Below are 13206 nucleotides of genomic sequence, written 5' to 3'. Positions count from 1 at the left end.
AGTCTTACTGGACCTCAGTGCTGCATTTGATACAGTCGACCACAATATATTACTTAAACGACTGGAGAACTGGGTGGGCCTCTCTGGCACTGCACTACATCAGTTTAAATCTTATTTAGAGAACAGGAAGTACTTTGTGTCAATAGATAACTTTACATCTGAGCAGACAAGAATTACATGTGGAGTTCCCCAAGGTTCCATCCTGGGGCCTCTTCTGTTTAACATCTACATGCTCCCACTGGCACACATTATAAAGAAATACAACATTAGTTACCATAGCTACGCAGATGTCACACATATATATTACAATGTCACCAGAAGACCGAGGCCCCGTACAGGCTCTTGTTAGATGCATTGAGGAGATTAATGACTGGATGTGCCTGAACTTTCTTCAGTTAAACAAAAACAAAACCGAGGTGAAGTATTTGGAGCTAAAGAGAAACGATTAAATGTCACTACAGAGCTTCAGTCTATACACCTAAAAACCACCAACCACGCCAGAAATCTGGGTGTATTGATGGACTCAGACCTTAACTTTGAGAACCACATGAAGGGAACCACAAAGTCAGTCAAAGGGTAAAAGATGTGATGTCTCAGCAGGACCTGGGAAAACTAGTCCAGCTTCCATCTTTAGTCGGCTTGATTATTGTAACAGTGTTTTTACAGGTTCTACCTAAAACATCAGTCAGACACCTGCAGCTGATCCAGAACTCTGCTGCTCCAGTCCTCACTAAGACCAAGAAAGTGGACCACATCAGTCCAGCTCTGAGGTCTTACACTGGCTGCCGGTCCGTCAGAGGATAGACTTTAAAGTTCTGCTGCTGGTCTAGAAAGCTCTGAATGGTTTAGGACCAACATACATCAGAGACCTCCTGACCCAGTATGAACCTACCAGAACCCTCAGATCCTCTGGTTCCAGTTTCTTATCAGTTCCAGAGTCAGAACCAGACATGGAGAAGCTGCATTCAGCTTCTATGCTCCACATGTCTGGAACAAACTCCCAGAAAGCCTCAGATCAGCTGAAACACTCAGTTTATTTAGATCCAGGTTAAAGACCCACCTGTTCTCTGCTGCATTTCAATGGTTTTTATTTAGAGTCCAGATCTGCATCTGGTTCTTTTACGTTGGACTCTTTAAACTTGATCATGTTTTAAAACAGTCTTTCCCCACTCTGGAACTGTATTTTTTGCATCTTATCTATTTTATTTGAGCTTTTTCTCTCTATTTTTATTTAATTAATTTTATTTCTTTTAATCTTGGATTTTTAATGCACTTGTATTGCTTTCTGCACCCTGCTGTAATGTTTTATGTAAAGCACTTTGAATTGTCTTGTATATAAAATGTGCTACACAAATAAATTTGCCTTTGCCTCATATTGCGACAGCTGACGGTGTCCTGGAAACATCATGTCTGCATGTTGACTGGGATTCAAAGCTTCAGCTTCTAACATTTAAATAAAACAGGCAAACAAAAATTAGCTAATTCTTCATTTCTGATGGGAGAAGAAGCAAAATAAGACTTTGGAGACATGGGGTTTGATTATTGGAGATATTTAATGAATAAGGAAGTTTTAACTTCTGTACTGCTTGCTGACAAGTGCTGCTCTGATTTGACCTTTCAGGGCCACACATTGGGTCGTGTATGGCGGCCTTCAGACCTTGTAGTGTGCTGTCCTTTCATCCATGGCTCCTGGGCCGGTGAGTGCTGGGTCTCTGCTGCCTGCTGAGAGATTCCAGAGTCTACTCTCTTGGCCTCTCCGGGTTTCTGGGTCACTCGTTTGTCATTATGACCTTTGATCCCTGAAGGCTAGTGTGCCAGGAGGAATGTCTGCGATGTTTACCTTCACTGAGACTGATGGTGTCCAGGTGGCTCTTTCTCTCCTTTTTCCTTTCTTTTTGTCCTGAGTCAGGCATTTTGAAGGCCCAGCCTTTTTCTGCTGGAGCTGGCCAACCTGGTGCTCGAAGAGGTGCCGCCACACTTGTCCCAGTCCCAGTATAAGAACCAGTGAATTAAACTCTATTTTTCTTTTCATTGTCGTTTTTAGCACATTTGTGGATTCATGTTTGTTTGTCAGAAGGCTTCTCCTGCTGTCTTGACTGGAAGAGAGAGATATTGATTGGCTCCAAGTCTGAGGTTGTTCAGAGCACATTCGTCCACTTCCCAGGTTTGTAAGCCGTCAGACAGCCAGCTGAGTTGCATGGCTAGACAGAGAGGGCATTTAGTAATAGGTAATGGACCCTCACTTCCAGCTCCCTCCGCCTCCGCTTCAGAATGGTGCCATCTATCACTATCACACCAGACCTTCCCAGTGGCTCCTTGCTGGGTCTTCATCTACTGGAAACTCTTGGAAAGTTTCCTGCCCTCCCCTCCCCCCAGTCCCCACCACCCCTCCTATAAAGCCCATTAAACAGAGTTGTAATGCAAACAATGAGGATGCAGAGAGCGAGGGCCAGGTGTCGGGTGCATCGGGGATGAGCGTCTAATGCAGCCATTATGAGTGGCGGTAGGGTGGGTGGATTATCATAAAAGCATCTCCCCTCCCTCTAATGTGGACATGTCTGATCAATACCAGACTCCTGGGAGGGGATGGAGGGATGGGATGGATGAATAAAGGATGAGAGGAAAGGGAGCAGCTTTGCTTATTAGCTGAGGGCTCTGTCGCTACACCACGGGATGGCATGAGGGGTGGAGAGACGCCACGACGAGAGGCAGGGAAGACACATTTTATTCTAATCTGATGCTGGATTTTTTCTTACATCTAAAAATGAAACAACATGAAATTATGCAAGTCCCAGATTAGGCGCACAATCATGAATAAAAACAATGAATAATAAATGGTTTCTAACAGCAAAATGTAAAGCAGGGATAAGAATGATGTATTATTTACCGATTATAACATGAAAATGTAATTAATCTAGCAAATCTTCCACCTATCTATTCATCTCAGATAACAGAGATGCAAATGTAATGAATTGCCATGTTATTCAGTATAAAACATGGCTGTTGCAAATGTGCAGCTTACTTTAAATATAGTTGTATTTTTATTACAGCTGCACCTGTTTCCTGCTGTTGACTCCAGACATCTGACACTTTTATGAGGCTTTTTCTTTTAGCTAGCTTCTGAAAAAGGGCTTCATAACATATTTTTCATTTATTCAAATTTGCAGACACTCATACCACGCCTCTTATTCTGCACATGGAGCACTGAGCTTGTTACTCGTACATTTACCAATCATAAAAACACTTTTGACGTGCTTCTTGATTATTGTCTAATTAATATGAGCTATAGTACAAAACCACATCTGTGTTACCTTCAAAGGTTGTTGGGTTAAACTGGGTTTATAATTTTAATATATAAAAGTTTCATCTTTTCAGATTTAGATGATTAATTCCTCCTTTGACATCCATGTTCATATATCCAGATAATGCTGGTATTTTGGCAGCATAATTCTCCAATTTATTGTTGATACTGGTGTAATTTTTGTTCAGTGTAAAAGAATTTTTGTGTTATGGAAGAATCAGAGATTACAGTCAAACTAAAAAGCCCGATAAGAAGAGATCATTAAAACAACCAGGAGCAATGAAGATGGACAAAGGCCAACAACTTTTTCAAAGCAAAGATTTCCTCCTCACTGCTTACACATTTCAAATTTAACATTTTTCTCATTTTAAAGGGATTTTTAACCTGATGCAAACGCAGGATTATTGCCTGTTTTTGTAAAGTTCAGAGTACTATAGTTTAATAAGTTTATCCTTTCTTCCAGTCCTTTTCAAACATAAAAATATATATTTGCTTTTTATTTCTGTGTTTATTTAGTTATTGATTTTATGTGTTTGAAATAAATCAAATAAAAAATTAATAAATAATAATATAATATAAATATATATATAATATATTTACTTAATATATATATATATATTAATAATATAAAATAATAGAAAGAATAAAATTAAAATTTAAAAATAGAAAAATTCATGATTATGAATCTAGATATGAATATGATCTAGAAAGAATAAATTATAATTTCATAGAAAGTTTAGGAGACTGCTGCAATAATTTGTGATCAATTAACATTTGCATTGTACAAATACCAAAGTTGCAACTCCATAAAGTTTTTATCATCATTAGTAAATTTATTTTTGATCCCAGCTCCTGTCAGTTGTTATGTTAATATTTCTTATGTCATTCATTTACAACAGAATGAATAAAACGTGTCCATGCACACGTGTCACAGCTGTTTACATTCCTGCTCATGCTCTGATCTGCAGGTGTGTCCACGGTGTCGTACAGAGGAGCATGTTCACACAAAGTCAGAGGTGGTAAACAAGAGCAAACAGATACGAGTCATCTTTAAAAGACGCAGGAGAACGTTCTCATCATGGCCAGAGAATGTTGTCATCACAGCTGGAGAACGTTGTCATCACAGCTGGAGAACATTGCCATCACAGCTGGAGAACGTTGTCCTCACAGCTGGAGAACGTTGCCATCACAGCTGGAGAACATTGCCATCACAGCTGGAGAACGTTGTCCTCACAGCTGGAGAACGTTGCCATCACAGCTGGAGAACATTGCCATCACAGCTGGAGAACGTTGTCCTCACAGCTGGAGAACGTTGCCATCACAGCTGGAGAATGTTGTCATCACAGCTGGAGAACGTTGTCATCACAGCTGGAGAACATTGCCATCACAGCTGGAGAACGTTGTCCTCACAGCTGGAGAACGTTGCCATGACAGCTGGAGAACGTTGCCTTCACAGCTGGAGAACGTTGCCATCACAGCTGGAGAACGTTGCCTTCACAGCTGGAGAACGTTGTCATCACAGCTGGAGAACGTTGTCGTCATAGCTGGAGAACGTTGTCATTACATCTGGAGAATGTTGCCGTCACAGCTGGAGAACGTTGTCCTCACAGCTGGAGAACGTTGTCATCACAGCTGGAGAACGTTGTCCTCACAGCTGGAGAACGTTGTCCTCACAGCTGGAGAACGTTGCCATCACAGCTGGAGAACATTGCCATCACAGCTGGAGAATGTTGTCATCACAGCTGGAGAACGTTGTCATCACAGCTGGAGAACGTTGTCCTCACAGCTGGAGAACGTTGTCGTCATAGCTGGAGAACGTTGTCGTCACAGCTGGAGAACGTTGTCATCACAGCTGGAGAACGTTGTCGTCATAGCTGGAGAACGTTGTCGTCACAGCTGGAGAACGTTGTCATCACAGCTGGAGAACGTTGCCATCACAGCTGGAGAACACTTTCATGGAAACTGGAAAACATTCTCCTTATGCTGGAGAACATGGTGATAGATAAAGTTCATGTAGAGCCCTGCTTACAACATACATAAGTGAAATCTGTAATGTATTTAAAATCCTCAGTGTGGTGAGTGTAACAGCTGAACTTGGAAAATAACCGAAGTTACTGGACACGCACTTTTATCCAGGACTGCAGTAGGAAAACGTGGTCAGAGAGCTCAGGGAGAGATGACCAATGATGAAGAAAAGAATGTGTATGATTGGACTCTGAGCGGTAACACATATTTATCATAGTTACTATCTGAAAAGAGTAGAATATATAAATAGTAAGCAGTAATATCATGTGGTCTGGTGTTAACATGTGAAGTGCACTCAGTGGCCAGCGCTGCTTTCACCAGTGCTGCTTTCTATAAAAACCGTATGAAAGCCCTGAACCTCCCACACATGAGCAGCTCTGAGCTCCCTCATGCTGCATTCATGAATGTGCTCTTTTCACTTCTTTCTTCTTACACTTCCATCTCCTTCACACATAATCACATGCATGTTTCTGCACGGCAGCATCACAAACACCCAACAACATTTTCACATATGTTGATGAGAAAATGTTCATTTCTGATCATCTTTCCATAATTCTGCCAGTCAGTCTGGGTGTTTCTTTCCTTTGCGTGAATCATGGCGACCGAGCGACATGGCTGACTCTGAATAACGCTGGAATAACAGGTGAAATCTGTTGTGGAGGTCAGAGCCTGGTACGGAGAGTTTGCTCTGCACTGTCAACTCTAGTGAGGAAAGGCAGGCCCACACTTGGATGACACACTTCGCACATGCACACACACACACACACACACACACATGCATTCTTTCACAGGCATATAGGCTGACAGAGGACTGGTTGGGTGGGTATGCTGTGGGAAGGTTCTGGATGTTCTGATAGTATGATCCAGAACTTTGCAACACAGAGAGAGATTTTTGAGCAATCATTACCTTGACTTAGGGCACGTTAATGATTGTGTTAATGATTGTATTAATGATTGTATTAATGATTGTATTAATGATTGTATTAATGATTGTATTAATGATTGCAAAAAGACCAGAAAAAAGAGTTACCAGATTAAAAAGTTCTTATTTTACAGAAATTTGCTTTGCGCAGCCCTTCAGTGCTTCCAAATCTATTTTACATTGGTTTAAAAATGCTTCTAAGCCGTGGCATTAAAAAGAATGAGCCAGTTTACATTTACATGAAACATCTGATCATGATGCCATTTCTGGTTATCATGAAGGCAACAGTTATCTGATCATAAGAATTCTGATTAACACAACTAGACTGAGTGTATTTACATGACCATCAACATCTGATAACTGGGAGTAATCTGATTACTGTAAAAAAGTGACTGCTTTGCTTCCATCTTCAGTTAAAAATACTTAATATTTTCTTTTACACATATAAATTTAAAATGACTAAATGAATCATGTAGATGGGTCTATATGCACAGATATCAAATTATTGGGTTGAAATTTGGAACCCATTTGCATGCACACCAATGATATCACCATAATCTGGAATTATCAGATAATTCCAGTGATCATGTGGACAGCATAACCTGATCATGAGAAATCTGAAGACAGATTGACTTCTCCCCAATACTTTATTTACTTGAATTTTCAAAAAACTGAGTCACTTTCATCTTTTCAACATCTGTTTGAAAGACAAAGTGACGCCGTCGGTGAGCAGAACTCAAAAGAAAAACAGGATGGTGTGCAGCAGCTGGAAGCTGGAGTATGAAGAAAGTAAGACATTCATATGTAAGCTATTTAGCAGCTAATTAGATCCCATATTAGCAGCTACGACCGCAAGCACCGCCATGTTCAACAAAAACTGGATGTTTTAACAAAAAAAAAAGGATGTTACGTCACCATGTATATACGCCAAAATAAAACTGATAATGAAGAGGAAAATGCAGGAATTTTAGAATTCTGCATTTCAGAAGTGTATCTGATTATTACAGTAATCTGATTACTTCTACTGGCAATAAAAAGACTTTAACTGGGTTGGTTTAACCAGTATACCTGTGTTAACCTGTTCAAACCTGCTACTTTGTTCAAACTTATACCATTTTTATCACAAGTCCATCATGGGAGCGTTCTGTGAATGCGGGTGAATGCGATGTCTACTGTAACGCGCTCGGGGTAAAAAAAACACAGACTGTTTCTGATTTCCACTCTCTTAGCAGTAACTACTGAACACTGTAATGAGTCAATTAAATTTTCAGCTGCATTTGGATGTAAAATAATGGAAATAAGATGATTTTCATGTTGCAGGTACCTGACCCGTTATGTGAGATAACGGCCCAGTCTGTGAAATGTATCACTAAACATGAGTCCAGCTCTGCAAACCGTATTTACAGCTATATTTAACTTGGCTTCATCACATAAAGAAAGTGTAAAGAAGTGTGTAATGCTTTCCCAAAGCTGCTCATCTGCTCAAGTACTCAAGCCTCCTTTACTCTCCCCTGCAGGAAGGCTAATGACAGACATGTAAGCAGGCAGTGTGACCTGTTCGGCTGCACATGGAGTTTATTTGCTGTGGTTTTTAGCTGTAACTTCCACCCTCGGCCCCCGGGGCACAAATACGTCTGTGGTACTCCAGCCTAGGGAATAACAATCTGACAAGCAGTGCAGACCTAATCCAGGCCAGGTCTGGGGCTGTGTTTGGCATGCATCCCCTAGGTATGGAATAAATACAACACCAGTAAGCAGCTCTGCCTGCCTGAACAACCGCAGGGGTGTGGAGGGCTTTCCAACCTCACCATACACGCCTTGACGGGATATCTCTTATCCGTATATGTAACATCATAACATTTTGGACTTTTCACAAATAGGAACAGCTTTGATCTCGTGTGGAAAGTAATGCAGATTTAATGTCTGACTTTAAGGGCCATTAGTTGCATTTTTATCTGTTAGTGAGTCTGCTTGGCAAATTACTGAATGTCAAGTCGGGGGGTGTTGTTCGCCTTGAGGTTAGAAAAGCAGGTTTACGACTGGAGGATTGTCAGGTTCAGTTTCTCGCTGGAAGAATGTGGGTGGAGAAAGTGGATGTGGAACTCTCTTTTCTCCCTGCAGCACTTCAGATGTATTACCTTTGAGCAAGGCATTCAGCTCCACGCCGCTTCAGTTGGCAAAAGAAAAAACCTGCATGATTCACAACAAGTGTTTTGCTGTAAATATGATTAGATGAAGAGTTTGAGAAAAGGAAAACTTTGTATTTTAAGTGTGTTCACCTGGTGGAATCCCCCCACCCCGCCCCCCGTTCTGCCTTCAAGACGCCACAGGTAGAGCAGACCACACGTACCTGTTCAAACACGCTGTGTAATTTGTGGATTAGCTGATGCTTCTAATGGCTAAAAATCATCAGAGCTTTTCTTCTGCAACCCAGGGGAAAGAGGAGGAGGAAAAGACCAGAAAAAAGACAGAAGAGAAGAGGAGGAGTTTTTTTTTTACCACAAGCGTCCTTTAACTCATTAAACAGCCGTTTTTAATGGCATCCATGATTCCGTTAAACTGACAATGCTAGAGTCAGAGCTGAAAGACATCATGCTGAACTGATTCTTACCAGTTCATTTAAAAAAATTCTTAAAAAATGGCACCAAAACAGATTTTTAAGATGACCTTATTAATAGGGCTGGATTAAAAGAAGTCGATTTATCGATTTTAATCGATTCAAATGAAATAAATCCAAGATGGATTTTTTTATGTCCTCATTTCTGGTAACGTGACCTTACTCTCGCGTGACTGACCGAGCGAGACTTAGCCTATATACACACGACTGTTTCCTGTGTTTCCTCCGTCCAAAATCAGCTTCTCTTGTCAACATGATGTCAAGTTCAGATGTTTTCCTTCACCAGTGTGGATAGTCCTTTGCAGCGTATTACCGCTCGCATTAGCAGCTAACACTAAGACCGCTGCACTCATACTGGCAGCTAATGCTAACGGGGGCCATGCTTCTTAGTTTAGATAAAATTTGACGTAGTCATTTAAAGTCAAATTTCCTCAAGTTTACACTTGGTCATTTTATCAAACAGGAAACAGCCTGATGCTATTTGTCTGGTTTCCATGACGGCATGTCATAGCTGCTCTGTGTCCACGGCATGGGGCGCACACACGGGTTTCCGTCAGAGGACAGCGCGCACTTGTCGGAAAACACGTCAACCAGCTGGAAATCAGACAGAAATATGAGTTTTCTAGATTCTCTGAAGCAGGTGGAGATGGAAGCATGTTGCTCCAATGAGGAGCAGATGGAGGCTTTCTGCTGCTCACACGTCATTTCCGTCAATGAAGGAGTTTCTGAGTCGTATTACGGCTTTAAATGGATCCAGTATTCTCTTAACATCAAACGTTATCTGAGAGCTCTGGCCGTGGATCTGGGAAACATAGTAATGTCATGGTATCTGAGAAATGAATGTGGATGTGTCAGATCAGATTATTACAGTAATCTGATTACTCCCAGATAAATGCACTCAGTGTTTTATTAAAGAAAAAAAGTTATCTAACAACGTCTTTAATATTCAAGAAAAATAGGTGGTGTTACATTATTAGATGTAAATAAATCGAGATTGAATTGAATCAGATTTATTCAAAATCTATTTGAATTGCTGTTCGGAATCAAATCGAAACGAATTGATTCCCAACAGCAAAAAAAAAAAAAAAAAAGTGAGGATACCCAGCCCTCCTTAATACCGTTAAGAAAATAATAAATTGGATGAAACTGATCATAATTTGCTGTCTGACTGTAAATTTTTGGACATGTGACTGTAAATGAGTCACTGAACCTCATTTCTGCATAAAGCTCATCATTCAGATTAAATAACCATAAATTTAATGCTGGCGTGTTTTAGGCCAAATCTGTTGTTTAATAATGAACGTTTCTTGCACCATATTGTCTTTTATGCCCTTCTCACCGTCCTGGAGGCGGGCTGACCTGGATTGGAAGTCCAGCATCCAGCTCCTTTGGGCCTTTCAGACTACAAAAGCTGCAGATGTAGTCATTGGGTCTCTTTCTCTTCCACAGACACCATCAATGGTTTGTTTTTGCACTAGTTAGTATCAGGTACAAGGACTCCCACCTGTCCATGTAAGCAGATTGTTTTATATAGGGGCTGATCACTGGATGAAACTGAGGAATAATTTATTAATCCACAAAAAGAGAAATTACTCCCCACTTCTTACCAGTCATTGATCATTAATTATAAGAAATGTAATTGTGTAGAGTTGCTGTCAAGGTGGGGGAACCTCCTACAGACAGTAAATATTACAAAGTAAACATCATCTAATAAACAAATATCAACAACATTTCAACAACTTTTCTCTTTATGACACATTAATATTTATTATTAAAGACAAGTAAAAATGCTTTTATTAAGTTATTCTCCATACACCATGTTTACCAGGTCCACCTTCTAGTACTGAGTCCTCCTCTTCATCAGGACCACCTTCTAGTACCGGGTCGTCCTCTTCATCAGGTCCACCTTCTAGTACTGAGTCCTCCTCTTCATCAGGACCACCTTCTAGTACCGGGTCGTCCTCTTCATCAGGTCCGCCTTCTAGTACCGGGTCCTCCTCTTCATCAGGTCCACCTTCTAGTACTGAGTCCTCCTCCTCATCAGGACCACCTTCTAGTACCGGGTCGTCCTCTTCATCAGGACCACCTTCTAGTACAGGGTCCTCCTCTTCATCAGGACCACCTTCTAGTACCGGGTCGTCCTCTTCATCAGGACCACCTTCTAGTACCGGGTCCTCCTCTTCATCAGGTCCGCCTTCTAGTACCGGGTCCTCCTCTTCATCAGGACCGCCTTCTAGTACCGGGTCCTCCTCTTCATCAGGTCCACCTTCTAGTACCGGGTCCTCCTCTTCATCAGGTCCGCCTTCTAGTACCGGGTCCTCCTCTTCATCAGGTCCGCCTTCTAGTACTGAGTCCTCCTCCTCATCAGGACCACCTTCTAGTACCGGGTCGTCCTCTTCATCAGGTCCACCTTCTAGTACCGGGTCCTCCTCTTCATCAGGTCCGCCTTCTAGTACCGGGTCGTCCTCTTCATCAGGTCCGCCTTCTAGTACCGGGTCGTCCTCTTCATCAGGACCACCTTTTAGTACCGGGTCCTCCTCTTCATCAGGTCCGCCTTCTAGTACCGGGTCGTCCTCTTCATCGGGACCACCTTCTAGTACTGAGTCCTCCTCCTCATCAGGACCACCTTCTAGTACCGGGTCGTCCTCTTCATCGGGACCACCTTCTAGTACCGGGTCATCCTCTTCATCGGGTCCACCTTCTAGTACCGGGTCGTCCTCTTCATCAGGACCACCTTTTAGTACCCGGTCGTCCTCTTCATCAGGTCCACCTTCTAGTACCGGGTAGTCCTCTTCATCAGGACCACCTTTTAGTACCCGGTCGTCCTCTTCATCAGGTCCACCTTCTAGTACCGGGTAGTCCTCTTCATCAGGACCGCCTTCTAGTACCGGGTCGTCCTCTTCATCAGGACCGCCTTCTAGTACCGGGTCATCCTCTTCATCGGGTCCACCTTCTAGTACTGGGTCGTCCTCTTCATCAGGACCACCTTTTAGTACCGGGTCGTCCTCTTCATCAGGTCCACCTTCTAGTACCGGGTCGTCCTCTTCATCGGGACCACCTTCTAGTACCGGGTCGTCCTCTTCATCGGGACCACCTTCTAGTACCGGGTCATCCTCTTCATCAGGACCACCTTTTAGTACCGGGTCGTCCTCTTCATCAGGTCCACCTTCTAGTACCGGGTCATCCTCTGCATCGGGACCGCCTTCTAGTACCGGGTCATCCTCTTCATCAGGACCACCTTTTAGTACCGGGTCGTCCTCTTCATCAGGACCACCTTTTAGTACCGGGTCGTCCTCTTCATCAGGTCCACCTTCTAGTACCGGGTCGTCCTCTGCATCAGGACCACCTTCTAGTACCAGGTCGTCCTCTTCATCAGGTCCGCCTTCTAGTACCGAGTCGTCCTCTTCATCAGGTCCACCTTCTAGTACTGGGTCGTCCTCTTCATCAGGACCACCTTTTAGTACCGGGTCGTCTTCTTCATCAGGTCCACCTTCTAGTACCGGGTCATCCTCTTCATCGGGTCCACCTTCTAGTGCTGGGTCGTCCTCTTCATCAGGACCACCTTTTAGTACCGGGTCGTCCTCTTCATCAGGTCCACCTTCTAGTACCGGGTCGTCCTCTTCATCGGGACCACCTTCTAGTACCGGGTCGTCCTCTTCATCGGGACCACCTTCTAGTACCGGGTCATCCTCTGCATCGGGACCGCCTTCTAGTACCGGGTCGTCCTCTTCATCAGGACCGCCTTCTAGTACCGGGTCATCCTCTTCATCAGGTCCGCCTTCTAGTACCGGGTCGTCCTCTTCATCACGTCCACCTTCTAGTACCGGGTCATCCTCTGCATCAGGACCACCTTCTAGTACCGGGTCGTCCTCTTCATCAGGTCCGCCTTCTAGTACCGGGTCGTCCTCTTCATCAGGACCACCTTCTAGTACCGGGTCGTCCTCTTCATCAGGACCACCTTCTAGTGCCGGGTCGTCCTCTTCATCAGGTCCACCTTCTAGTACCGGGTCGGACCTTTTTAATCCTGGTGTGATAGATGAAGCAGGTGGTGTAAACCTTCCTCAGAGGTTTCCTCCATATTAACATGACATCATCACACAGTTGCTGCAGGTTTGTCGGCTGCATCCATGATGAGAATCTCCCGTTCCACCACTTCCCAAAGCTGCTCTACTGGACTGAGATCTGGTGGCTGTGGAGGCCGTTGGAGTCCAGTGAACTCATCGTCATGTTCTAGAAAGCAGGTGGAGATGATCTGAGCTTTGTGACATGGTGCATTATCCTGCTGGAAGTAGCATCAGAAGATGCTCCACTGTGGTCATAAAGGGATGGACATGGTCAGCA

This window comes from Melanotaenia boesemani, chromosome 1 (genome assembly GCF_017639745.1).
Source record: "Melanotaenia boesemani isolate fMelBoe1 chromosome 1, fMelBoe1.pri, whole genome shotgun sequence".
Lineage (NCBI taxonomy): Eukaryota > Metazoa > Chordata > Actinopteri > Atheriniformes > Melanotaeniidae > Melanotaenia > Melanotaenia boesemani.
The sequence above is the reverse complement of the archived record's forward strand: the minus strand, read 5'-3'. Positions refer to the sequence as shown.